Below are 14002 nucleotides of genomic sequence, written 5' to 3'. Positions count from 1 at the left end.
CTCTTCTCCCCCCCCCCCCCCCCTTGATACTAGTTAATACAATTTAATATCTGGCAACGTCCCCATCACCCCACACTGGAAAAATAAGAAGCTTCAGTTACTGTTCAATGGAAACTCTGAAGAAAGCTAGGTTCTTTTTGAAAGTGCTTTTCTTTTCCTTTTGCTGTTACACTAACAAGAAACAGGGCTAAAAAGGAGGGGTTTAAACACCCTAGCAACTGTTTTAAAAATAAAAGGATTTAGTCCCTCAACCACATGACATCAGTGCCATTATACTACAAGAGAAAATTAATCATCTTTTCTCCCCTAAGGGGAAAAAAGAAAAACAACAACACGAACCAAAAAAACCACAGTAAAATCAGAGTTTAAACCATTGCAGGGTGTTGTGAAATTGTGATCGGTTAAAACAACAGTTACCCTTTGTGGACACACAGAGCAGCTCAAGCAGTTGATCTGTAATGGGAAAACTACACTGAAATTCAGCATTATTCTGTGGTGATGAGCAGCATGATTTCGGTTCTTGTCTCAGGACGCAGACACCTGGAACTGTTCTGCATGAGCAAGCAGCAGCACAGCCCTCCCTCGGCTCCACTAAGAAAGCACACGGAGCGACCCAAGAACGGCCTCAGTTTGCACCAGTCCTCGTTATTGACTGAGTTGCACTGGCAGGCTTTCAAGGCATTAGGACGAGCGTTTTGGTAAGTGCTGAGGCTTTCTGGAAGCAGCGGGGAGGCGGTGCTACCACCTCTGGCCGCCCCTTCTCCGAACTCCCATCCTCAGCAGCGGAGCAGGGCTCTCAGGGTCATGCAGCAAACGCACACGCGCAGAGTCATGCTGAGGGGGAGACTGCTTCCTAACACCACACGGAAGACCAAAGCCAGCCACTTGGTTCCTTTCAGAAACTTCTCCGTGGAGCCCCACCAGCTCAGCTCCTAAGTGCTCCTCTGCCTTACGGCAGCTTTAGGATGTGTGTGTAAGACACTAAGTGCTTGCAGAGCTCCTTCTCTAACCTGCGTTGAAGCCTCCTCCAAGAAAATAGAAAAATAGGAAAAAGGCTTCCCTAACGTCACTGGATTGCAGCGTGGGAGCACCCAGCAAGCTGGCAGCACCGCCTGAGATGTGGTGGAAAAAAAAGAAGAGGAGCTGGCAGGACGCGCAGCAGCCAGGACCGCTTCTCTTCAGACACAAACCCATCTCCTGCACAGCGCTCCTGTGGGACCACGCTGTCCCTCCCAGCCCACACAGCCACTTGTGAACCAGAAGGCTGCCGAGCAGCCTCGGGGGAGACAGCCGCCAGCTCCTGGGCTGAGGCTGGGCCCCTGCAGGGCCACAAGGCCCAAGGGGCTCGAGGGAGGCAGCCAGGCCCCTGGCTCTCCTCCAGGCACGGCGCGAGAGCAGCTGACCCAATGCCCACTGCTGGTGTCACCAGGGGAAGCCATGTGCCATACATCTCAAACCAGGGATTTTAGCTTTCAAATCCAGGACAATAAGCCAGAGCCTTCCCATGATAGGCTTGGTAAGTGACTTTTTAGGCAAAGGACAGAGTCAAAAATAGAATCCAAACCTCTCAAATTCCACTTCCACACTCCATCCAAGAGCCAGAGCAAGAACACCACAAATTTCCTTTTAAGCGAGCAACATGCAAAGCTAGGAACATTCTTCGGGAGAAAACCTTTGCTGGATTCCTTACTCTTGACAACATGGGACAAGGTTTAAAAATGCTGCACTTAAACACTATGCATCTTACTTATTCTTGCTGGAACACAACATCCTGCTTCCAAACTTCAGGGTTTTTTCCTTTACATGCAATACATCTAACCTGGAAGAGATCAGTCCCTAAAACCCTTTATAGCTAGTACAAGTTGAGGGGCTTACAAGAGGAAGTCACTACTGAAGCCTAACTTCAAAACCTTGCATAGTTGTTAAGCTACATTTGTTTCACTTGCTCTTGTGAACACCAGAAATAATCTCACTGGAAAACAGAAACTCCCACACAAAAGGTACTGAAAAGAGTTACACTCCTTGTTAAAATAAAGGCTGGAAAGGCAGATTTGCTGTATTTTCACTGCAAGTGAGCTGACTTATAATTTAGCAGCAATAACGAACACACTGTAAGGCAAAGCTCTCCAACCACGCAAAGTTCCTTTTTTTTTTTTAAGCTATTTACCTTTGTTTTCCCACAATCACACAACAGAGCAGAAGAAAAAGAAAACTGAAGTGTCATCCTCTCAGAATCCTTTCTGACAGCCAGAGGTGTGACGAGCTTCGTTAACTGTTTAGATGTGTCATTAGTCTTCCCATATACAGAGCAATCACAGGAAAGGAAATCTTTGGAACTCAGACCAATCGGTTAGTGATTAATTTCCATCTTATGACACTTGGCGTGCTGCTTCACTACCTCCTCCAAGCCAAAAGTCAATAGTGTCTCCAATCAAAAACCAGCAAGAAAGGAAAAAAAAAAATCCTTGGATTACATTTGTCTCCCAGGCAACAAGTGACTGAGGAGTGGATAACAGCCCCTGATAATCTCGGCACTGGAGAGCTTTCAGACTTCCCGACAATGCCTCCTCCTCCTCCCTGGCCTGAGCACTGATCTCCCTCGGTCCTGCCGTTCAGTCCGTGCTGCTTCTGTATTGGTGTTTGACATTATCAAAAAAAAGACGGAGTATTACAACGAGTCCCCTTCTCCAAGGGCAGACTATAACCCTAGGCAAGCTATTTCAAAGGTACTAACAGGGGAAGAAACCAACGTGTGAAAGTTACCCCATAAAAATTTACAACCGAGTACTTATTCTTTAAAAAGCGTCCTGATTATGCTTTCTGCTATCATTAAGATATTGTTAAGCCTTTTTTCTGTCATCTAATACACACACAGGCTGTATCTGGACATTGTGTGCTACATTCCAACCTTTCAATTCGTTCATTCTTTCTGATATCTCAAGTACACAAAGCTGATTTCCCCCAGCAATTAACGCTGGTGCACTACCATGAAAAAGGTTTAAGATATTTACTGTCCAATTTCTGTTCCCCCAATTCCCATTTCCAGAATGGATTGCACACAGAAGTTTTTAAAATCCTATTTACACAACCTAGTAGGATCCAAACAAAAAAAAATGTTCGGACATCTTTTAGTAGGGTGGAAAAAGATGCCTGAAATATAAAAACAAACAAACAAAAAATGATGCTTACAATTGTTACAGTTAGGAATAATAGCATTATCCACATTATAACTCCTCATTATAAAGGTTCTGCTTCCATATACCTCACCACTGACTGTCCGGCCCTACACGTTACTTACCGTCTGCCCAAAGCTCAATAAAAAAATTGTGTGTTGAGCTCCTTCCAAGACTGACGGCTGGGAAAAATACATACCCTGTCTATATAAAAATTCTGGCAAATGCTTATTTGAGGAATTTCGTTCCCTGGTTATTTTAGCACTGACTTGAAATTTGTTAGGAACGCAGCTTGTTTCCAGGGTGGTTCTTTTCACCACCACACAAACAGTCTGCCCAAAATACAGCTTTGGGAAGAGAGTAGACGCGGGAGCCACAAAACACACGGGCTCAGAGAGACTTGGGCAAATTGCTGCTGCAACTTCCACAGCTCCAGCCACACGGCTGCTCAGAGCCAGCACAGGACTGTGCTGAAAGCAGGGAGCAGCAACTCTAGGTCACCCATTTTGTCGAGCAACACCCTGTGAGGGGCCCCCATGCCCGGGTATCCCAGGGGCAGACCTGCCTTGCTGCACTGTCTTCCCTCACCTCCTGTGTGTGCCCGGCGCTTCTTCCACAAGCCTATGAAAGCACAAGTCAGGCTGGGAATGGGAAACCAGGCATGACAGTGAGTAGGCATATGGGGGAGAAAGGGGATGAGCTGGGCAGTTGACTCCTTCGAGCTGAGGAGCCTGCTGCTTCAAACAAATAAATAAAGCTAAGCCAACAACTCCCCGCTGAGTAGACCTGCCAAAACAGAAAGGGATGAATGCCCAGAGTTAGACTCTCCTAAACTAAAATTATCAACAACATGAATTAGGAATGTGGCTGTTACCCAAACTGAAGCAGCGTGCACATACACCATCCTTGAGAATTATTCTGCACTGATTACTGAGGCACTTCAGGAACTATTAAAAGCAAAGAAAACACAGAATTCCTGCTACTCGATAAAGGAAATGTCCAACTAGCAACTGCAGTCCCAAGTTCTCACATCTTGAAATCACAGCACTGTGACACATCACTCCCCGACCAGGTCAGCTTAAGTCGGTGCAGTCATTAACACAGGACCTGTGAATAGCACTAATGACTCTTTCCAGCGATGAGGAGGAACCTTTTGGTGTCAGCATTCCCCATTACCCATGTAATGGTTTGTTCTCAGCAGGGATGAAACCTACTATTGTTACAGCAAATGACCTCTCTGCAAGTAATCGTAGAGAGATTATTGGCTATCAAAGGTTCTCATTCTACAGAAATATTTAGCCCATTCTCATCATGCCCAGTTACCTTGCAACAGCCAACTGGAAGCAAATCTTCACACAGACTTGCCAACACATTCACCCACAGGAATACTGTACAGCTTTTCTATAGGTGTCCGAGTGTGCCGTGCCAACTCAGAGGCGTTTCTACACGATCAAGCTTTAGTTAACCCGTTTTCATAAAGCTTCAATTAAAGTTTCAGTTAAAGAACTGGAAGATAGAAATGACACACGATGCCACCACAGAATTTAATGCAACCACTTGAGTAGCCACAGCCCTGACCAGAATCTGAAAAAGTAACTGTTTTTTTTCAGACCAGAAACAGATCTCTGTGCCAAAGGCGTGAGAGGGAAATGTGTTCCTCAGCTTTTACACCAAACATCTCAGCTTGCTCCTCACAGAGGCCACATCCCAGGAGCCACCGCTGACCACACACAGGGGTATGAGGAGCCTGGCCGTGCGGGTCTGTGGATAGCACGTCCTGAGCGGTGGTCAGGCTGCAAGGGCCTGTACGAGCTCCCCGAATCACAGGATGATGGAGACTTTGAGGACTCTAGGGCCCCTGGAAAGAGCAGGCAGGTGTACTCATCACCCAAAACGCACAGATATTCTGGAAACCTCACCTAAATCAGCTTTCTGCTGAGATCCTGGGGAGAGCAAACTAACACCAGGAAACACAAATGCGCCCCTCTTCTCACCTTATGAAAAAAATCTATTTCATAAGGAAAGTGAGGGATTTTTGTGAGGAGATGTAATGACAGGAGGAATGGAAGTAAAGTACTTTGGGAATGGCTCCTCGTGACACCTTTAGCTCCGAAGGGCACAAAGAGAAACCAAATCATCACTCTAAAAGGCACCTCAGCAGAGAATGACTTGTTTAAATAACTTTTTTTGCACTAAGCAGAGACGCCTGCCAAGTGAGTTAAAAACCATCCTGCAGTACAATGTAATCACAGATCCTTCACGAAATGCGCCGCTGCTCTTGAAGCTTTGCAAACGTAGCTGCAGACACAATGGGAAATAAGCAGCTCGCGCTACAAAATTCAGCCCAACTAGGGAACTGAAGCCTACAGAGACCATCGGCGTACCTCAGGCTTCTCAGCACTCCCAGAAAACTTTTTCAGCCTCCAATGCTACCCACAGCCCAGCTCTGTGCTACCCACCTGGACAGAGCGCTGCCAAGCAGCACCTTGCCTTGCCTCTGCCAGCTGCCTGTCCCTCACCTCATCCCACCCTCTGCACCACAGGCAGCCCTGCTGGCATGGGACCTGCTCAGGATTGTAGTTCTTTCATTTACACTTTCAATAACCAACTCCGTTGGTTATTCTTTACTCATCAGTGTTTAAAGTTATCAGGACAGACTTGATATTGCTTGCTCTGGTCACCTGTCACCTACCATAGTTTTCTAGTTTGAAATAGTTCTTGTGAGTGGTCACAAATAATAGTAAACCTTTATGCTCTTTATCAGCTCTGTACCCTGCAGATGAGGTTGGTGAGTTCTCCAGTTACTTCACTGTTAAACAAATGAAGTAATTCGCAGAAAGACACAGACAGAGCATTAGAATCATCTGAGGTCAGCTAGTTTAAGAAAAAAAAAAAAAAGGAAGAAGAATAAATAAAGAAAGAAACACAACTGCTAAGGAATTCTTAAAGAAAGAAAAACAAAGCCACTGCCAATGATTGCTATTATTATAAAACACATTCCTTAGATCTACTGTAATCTCACATAAAAATTACAAATAACTATTCATGCAGTCCAAGGGTAAATTTTCATCATTCTTTTCAAGCATTTCTAGCACAGACTAGTGAAACTCTATACGGCCAGCTTTAGAAAACTGCACTACAGACCTTAACAGCAATTTTAATGACAGTAACAACTGCATGGTAAGCATTTAATTTTCATAAAACCTCACACAAAATCCCCCAAACCTACAAACTCAGAGGAGTTAGAAACTTCCTTTGCCCTGCAGAGGAACATTTGGCATTTTTGTAAGACAGTTTGACACAACACAGATAAAACTGAAGCCATATTTGCATGCAACATGACAAAACCCTCACACCCGTTTCTCCTGCATGTTTTCAACTCTTTTCCATTAAGCACACCACCACAGCTTGGATCAAACACAAAGCTGAAAAAGAGCTTTGACTAGTTACACAACCATAAATACGTGCTCATTTAATGTGTGAAACTAAATGTTTGATGGGAAGGCTTGCTGAAGCTCAGTGTTCAACTCTGAGGAAGCCAGTTACATGGAGAAATCACTGGCTGTTCTCAAGAAAACAAAAGGTTGGGGCTTTTCAGATCTTATTTTGCTCCGAGTAAAACCATCCATTAGTTCAAATTGCTGCAGTCCAGGTCTCTGCTTGCATGCTCATCTCATGGTATTTTAGCTTATGTGCTCAGTGAACTACCAGAGACACCAGCGTGGCAACCAGTTGTTAAACCCCCGGCCTGCCTTTAGGGAAGCAGCCTGCTTCTACCCCAGGTAGAAAAACATCTCATCTCTGGAGTCCCGTTCACAACATGGGCGATCTCTCTCAGACGGGAGAGGTGTGTGGGTATAGCTCCACAAGCCAGCGGCTTCACTTCGATGAGAAGCATGACTACAGTGAGAAAGGGCCACCTAGCCTTGAAATAAAATAAAACAACGCCCCTCCAGCTAGACAACACCACGGGCACAGCAGAGCCAGTGCTCCTGAAGGCCCTCCATGGCTCCTCCAGCCTGCTGGCACCGGTGTCCCTGCTGGTACAGCCACACTGTCACCAAGCACAGCCGCAGCAAATCTGCTACACCACAGCACCTTCCCGCTGCTCTCCCAACAACGTGACAGGTGTTGTGTGGTGCCACCCATCTCTGGGAGTCATACTCCACCTCACCATCTCCTCGCTGGGTTTATACGCAAACCACGCTATAAAGCTACCACACAGCCACGTGGAAATCTTGCAAGCCAAGGAAGAAGCGCCGTCGTTAGCTGCCCCTGAACAACGCCTGCCTCACATGCAGTCTGTGCTGCCCCAAGGCAGCGCCTAGCAAGCCCAGGCCTTCCCAAAGCCTCCCCCAGCCTGGCAAAGCGCGGGCACCGGAGAAGAAAGCCCGTGACACTGCTAGGGAGGAACAAAGCCTGAGATCAAACAGGCGCAGGGAGACCGGGCTGGGAAGTCGGGAGAGCCCAGCAGACAGGCCTGTCAGCATGAAGGGCTGTCACACGGCACACTTGCAGGGGATTAGGTAGCAGGTAGCATTAATAATGCTGTTTCAGCCTCTAGGATTTCCATGTATACATGGAAAGTGTAATTAGTCCTACTCTGTTGAAAGGAAAATTGAAGAGACACAGAAACAAAAGAATAAAAAAGAAGTTAAGCGTTCAAGGTCACCTATAAAGTCAATGGCAGAAGAGAAGAAAAAAAAAACCCACCCTGAGACTGCAGTAGCTGTTTTAGCGGGACATGATGCTTTCATGTCAGAGGGGCACTGGTTTAAACACCCACTGGCCATCCGATACTCCTCATGGCTGGTACAGCTGGAAACAACGCAATTTGGCTTTTCTTACAAATAGATAGTTACACAGTACGTGAAAACCTAGGACAATTTTAAAACACAACCCTTCACCCGACAGATACTCAAAAAATTATCCAACGCTTATATCCGTGCGAAAGGTTTGGGGGTCATTTCATGTCTGCCAGCGCATTCATGATGAAATAAGCCGGGGAGAGGATTTCCAGGGGAAGGGGTTAACAGCCAGCAGAGACGGGTGGGAGGGAGTAGGTTGAACTAAATCCATTAGCAGTGACAAATAAAAATAGAAATAAGGAAGACCTGACAAAAGCTAATGGATTGGCACCATTTTCCCATATAACTGTTTGTTTAATGTAGGGTTTTTCCTTGCTTAGTACTTAATACTGCTTCACGCGATGAATTGAGGGGAAAAACCAGGCACTTTGACAAACGTTTTGAGAGGCTGCTGTGATGTGGTGTTCTGAAGTGTCCCCGTGCTCTGTGAAGGACCGCAGCTGTGCTCCTCCCTGCGCCCCGCTCAGCAGCCACGGCTCATCCCCGGCACCTGCAGCGGGCACGCCTCGGCTGACAGAGCCCGCGCTGTTGTGGTTCAGGCACCAACACGCACGTTGCTTCTGCTGCTCACACATACCCTGATCTTTCCTTTGTCCCACTGCTACACCAAATTCAAAGACACTGATTTTTTGCCACCATTTACCTTTCTCTCTCCTCTTTCTCACATCTAGAAGATGAACCCCAGAAAGCAAAGCAAAGCACTCCCCCCACACTGCAAACGTCTTCCACAACAGGGCCGCTTCTCAGCTGCCCCTGAAGCCTCCACCTCGCTTCCCCAGCTCAGGAGCATCAGCAATGCCCGTGCTGTAAGCCCACACCGTGCCACCCGCTGAAGATGGGGCATTTCACTGCGACTTAGGAGCTTGGCGACAGCCCTTACAAACCCTCGCTCCTCCCAGCCACCAGCCGCAAGGCTCTGGAGAAGCACCTCATCCATGAGCCAGCGAGGGTGGGAGCAGGACAGGGTTGCTGCAGCGGTGGGCATCGCCAGCTGGAGGGGGGCTGTTCACAGAAACCGGGTGCTGTGCCCTCAGCAGGACAACTCGACCTCAAGGAGCAGCCATGCCGCTGCTGGGCACCTTCTGCGTCCATCCAGGAGGTGGAAAGCCACCGTGCCCTGCAGGCATGCTCCCTGGCAGCAAGGACGGCTCCCTCCTGGGTCCCAGGGCTGCTCCACACCTCCTCATGGTGCCTGGGCAGCGGCACTCTCGCCATCTATCCCCAGCTCACCAGCACCAGGCTTGTAAAAACACCGAGAGGAGACAAGAGAGGCTTAGTCTTCAAAGTTTTGTTGACAGTGAGATTAATGAGAACTGCGAGAAGACAGTTATCATTTAGGTTTTCAGTTGCCTTGGGTTTTCAGGTGCCTGTATTTTTATGAGCAGGGCTACATGGGTTGCAAACGGAACAACGCTAAAAGCGGCAGATGCGGCAACGCTTGGCATGAGGGACTTTGCAGCATGAGCCACTCAATCAAGCGTGTTTTAGAGTGGATAATTAATACTGCATTTCAGCATCCCTGAGCACCTCCACCAGGAAAACAGATTTGAAAAGTGTGCAGATAGTTTATTAAACATGGCAAAGTGATTACATTAGACAAATAAGACAGACTCGCCGGTGTGTGTGGATTTAAAGCAAAAAGATGAATATTTAAATCCAGATTTTTTCCAAGGAAGGTGGCAAGTCCTTGATCAAAACCTACAGCTTGGCAAGAGCAGGGCTTGCAGGCTTATTCATGGTATTTCCCAGGCAGACTAGTTCTGCATTAGCACAACATTCATCAAAGTCCAAACAATTAAGGATCCTGACTGAATATATGTTCCTCCTCCATTTAGAGTCCACTTCATTTTATTCCAAATCCCACAGCGGTTTTACTATGTCACACAGAAAGTAAAGGAAAAGCAGGTTTCCTCTAATTCACAAAAGAGAATCGAAAGACATGCAACGCAGGCAGCAGCAGCGAGCCAGCCTGCGACCTGTGTGAAACAAAACCCAACAGAAATAGAAACGTCACTTTTCAGGGCGCTCTTTTGGCTAAGCTGGTAGAAAACAGGATGTGAGCATCAGTTGCTGTGTGCAGAAGAGAGGTTATTCAGAATAGCAAGTTCACGCACAGCCTGGGTCTTTTACCCTGTAAGGAAAGAGTGGGAGGAAGGGGGGAAAAAAGCTTTCAACCCACGCACCACAGCCCTGCCTACTTGGGTTTTCCCCGGTCTTTTTTTAACATAACTAACTCACAAGCAGGCGTTTTAAAGCACGATGCTCACACACAGCCACCCATGAAACAGGGCCGCGTGGGAAGCCCGCTCGTGCTTTGAGCGTGCCAAGAGGAGGAGGAGAAAGGACACCTTCCCTGGGAAGAGGATCCACGGGCAGACACAGGAGTGCCCGCAGCCCCAGCAGAGGGACTGCTGCAGCCGCCAACAGGACAGGCACCGTGTGCAGGAAGGAAGGGCTGGAGCAGCAGAACAAGAAGAAAAGTAGAGTCTGAGGCAGGGGAGGGGAAATAGAGAAACCAATGGAGCCTGGAAACCTCTGGAAATTAGAAAAGCAGCATCAACTGCTAGACAGGGCTAGCCCACTGCCTTCCTCCCTCCCGCCCCGTGGTGTTTACTAGCGAGCTGTTATTCATTCTAATCATAGTATACAAAAGGCTGCTGATCAATATTGCACAAGGGTGATTAGTGCTCAGTGATTAAACATCAGTGTATGAATTTATCTGACTCAACATGCCTGAAGTGGAAGGAAACACAGAGAAAACAACTTCTGAGCGGCCTTCAGTAATGAAAATTGACAATTCATCCACCATCAGATGTTAGTGCTCTGAGGAGTCCAGAAGTAGCAAGGCGGAGAAGATTTATGATATTCTCAGAAGGACAGAAAATTGTTTTCCTCCAAATTATTCAAGATCAAATGTGCCTTTGAACAAACCTACACTCTAAAGGAAAAGAAAATCTCATTTAAGGATGCCAAAGTGAGGCTATTTTGATGACACAGGTGTCACACAAACCGGCCTGCTGTGACCTGAGTCACTGCTCCAGGTCCCCTGTGATCTTTTTCTCTATCGGTTTCACACAGGAAGCCTTCACGTTTGAGGCACCAAAAATAGCAGTTTCACAAACGAAAATCTTGGTTCAAAAAAGCTTGCAACTTTTTTTTTCTTTTCTAAAATGCAAATGCACTCTCAGCACAGTGCGACGATGAATTGAAGCCCTTCACCCGGCCACGCTGTCCTCGGCCAGACGTACACGAACAGCTCCACTGCTAGATTGTGCAAGTTAGAGACGACCAAAAGAAAAAGAAGCAAAGATATCATTAGGAAATGAATACCTAAATGTGAAATGCAACTGAAAATAACACACAAACTCCCCTGCAGAGAAAGACGTGCAGCTAGAGAATGAGGTCCAGACCGCTGAAGGGCCTATGCAAAGACTGAGCAAAAAGGAAGGGGCACCTAAAAATTAACTGTGTTGATCCGAAGGACAACTAAAAACTTCTGAGAGCACCCATCTCACATTTCAGATCTGTGTAGCACCCCAAGCCCTGCTGAAAAAGCAATGGCTGGCCCTCCAGCACGGTGGCGGTGTGAAAATCTACCCACAGCTCCCACAACTGCTGTACAGCAGAGGATTTCGCCAACTGCGGTGTTTTTTCTGCAAAAGGGTCCCCAGGGAAATGCCAAACATGCCACCAACAAAATTTTGAAAGAAACTTGACGTATTACAGCTTTATCATAACCTCCAGAATGTGGCTTTAATACTGCTCATTCATGGCCTTTTTACCATACTGGGGTTTTAGGTGTTTTTATTAGCAAAGTCGTGAGATGGTGCAAAATCATGAAAACAAACTGAAACAAACCAAAATGTTTCCAGCTGTCTTCATGTCTGTAAAGAGCCTGGAAAGGGATCTAAGAGGTTCTAAAATAAGACATCCCCCCATTACTTGAAATAACATCATGATTTTTAAGCCAATGTCATAAATGTCAGGGCCCAAATCTCTGCCTAAATAATCCCCCCCAAACCCATCACAGGTATCCAGACCTTTACACACCCGCACCTGGCCACCAGCACTACTTCGTCTAACTGAAAGCCACCCAACACTCGTTTGGGTAATTACAAAAATCCCTTCCTTTACAGAAAGAAGTGTCTGCATACAGGGTGAGAAGGAATCCCACCCCATTAACAGAGCTCAAGTTACACACGGCTGGAATTGAAATGCTGCTTGAACAAGCTGCGGCACCATCCTATTGTTTAAACTGATGCCAAACAACAGGAATCCACTGTCAAAACAGGAAAAAACAGAGCTGCCTGATGGAGCAGACTCTTTCCCTTTTTAACGCATGCCTGAATTAGAGATTCAGAGTGCGAATCCAAAATCAAGACGGTGACCCCTGCTTTACAAATTGTGGGGGAAATACGTTGAGGTTGACGTGATGCTTGAATGGGTAAATCCACCGCAACTGAGACGTGGATGCCTGTCCCCTCAGCTCAAGCCCAGCCAAACAGATTTTTGGCATACTCAACACTGAAGGGTGAGAGGGACTTGAGTGGTGGTGAAGGAGCAGATGTTAATTAGCAAAAGTGGGTAGATCATAAGCGTGTTTACTTTGAAACTAAAATAATGCAAATATTTTAGCTGGGGGAAGGGGACCACATTTTCCTATTTTTTTCCCCAAGTCAGCAGAAAAACAGGATGAGAAAGCAAAAATCTTTCCTTCGATTTCAATACTGCCAATTAAAATCAAAGCTTTCTAAATGAAAATTTTATATTTCATCTCAAACAAGAGGAGTGACAGAAAAGCTTGTCTCTTCGTGGAAATGGTCATAATTACATTTCTGTTTTTCCAAATTCAAAATTACTCAGCTCTGAAAGCCAACAGCAAATGACACATCAAAGCGGGCTTGTTAAGCCAAGAACAAGGAACTTTATCCCTCCAAACAAAAGCCGCACTGCCTAAAAAGGCACCCAAGTCTTACAGGTGTTTTAGCAAGACCTGACAGAACAATTAACAGAACTGGAGGCTTTTTACTAAATTTTAAGGGCCAGTTTGTTTGGGAAAGAAAAAAAAAAAAAGCGGAAAAAAAAACACTAACAAATGAGAGAGACAGTTCAGGTTAATACTGGGATTTCGAGTGATCTGTTCAGTCTGACTGGTAACCATTTGTGGCAACAGAACACTTCTGTCCTAAGGAAATTTTGCCCAGCCATGCCACTACGAGCAGCATATTGGCTCCCGATGCAGAGATACAAGGAGGTGGAAAGCTTTGTGTGACAACCCAAATCCATACTGCTTTTTGCTCCCATTTTATCTTAAAAGCGTTTTGATGACCTGAAAACCAAAGTGGCTATGTAGTGTTTATATACATACACACACACGCACACAAAGGGATAGAGAGATACAAAAATAAATTAATTTAAGCAGAAGAGGAAGTACAGCCTGAACAATAAAATCCCATTTGTCTCAATAGCTGGGAGCTAGCACTGTACTGAGTCTTCAGTGCAATTTGTCTCTTTATGACAGCTTCTTTCCTCTTTCTCTGCCATGCAGCCAAACATCTAAAAAGCACTAGAACTTGATATATAATTGAAAAACAAAACAAAAAAAAACAAACACCTACCCTTTTACAACAGCAAGGTTTGCATATTTAGCACCGAGGGAAAACATTGATCTTTAGAGATGGGGGTAAGAGAGAGACTAGCCAAATTAATTAGTGCAACGAGGTAATCAGGTAACAATAAATACATTATATCAGTTGCTGAAACAGGAAAAACATTTTGGACAAGTGTGTTTGACTACTTCAAAGAAACTCAATGCTGGAGTTGCCAGCATTTGTCTGGTGCCCGACCAGCTCAGCCCCGTGGCCATCCCCTAACTTCCCTCCTTCTCTACAAAATGCCCCAAACCTGCAGCTCCCGGTACCCGCCCAGGCTGTGCGGGAAAGCAATGAATCATTTACAGTC

General features: G+C 46.1%; 1 protein-coding gene across 7 annotated transcripts in view; it reads right to left on the bottom strand.

Annotated features, from left to right (window-relative positions):
• FOXN3 (forkhead box N3) overlaps nt 1-14002 on the bottom strand; it is a 196209-nt gene that overhangs the window by 104548 nt on the left and 77659 nt on the right. The gene's annotated exons all lie outside the window — the stretch shown is intronic.

The sequence above is a fragment of the Anas acuta genome, chromosome 5 (assembly GCF_963932015.1).
Source record: "Anas acuta chromosome 5, bAnaAcu1.1, whole genome shotgun sequence".
Classification (NCBI taxonomy): domain Eukaryota; kingdom Metazoa; phylum Chordata; class Aves; order Anseriformes; family Anatidae; genus Anas; species Anas acuta.
The sequence above is the reverse complement of the archived record's forward strand: the minus strand, read 5'-3'. Positions and strand labels throughout refer to the sequence as shown.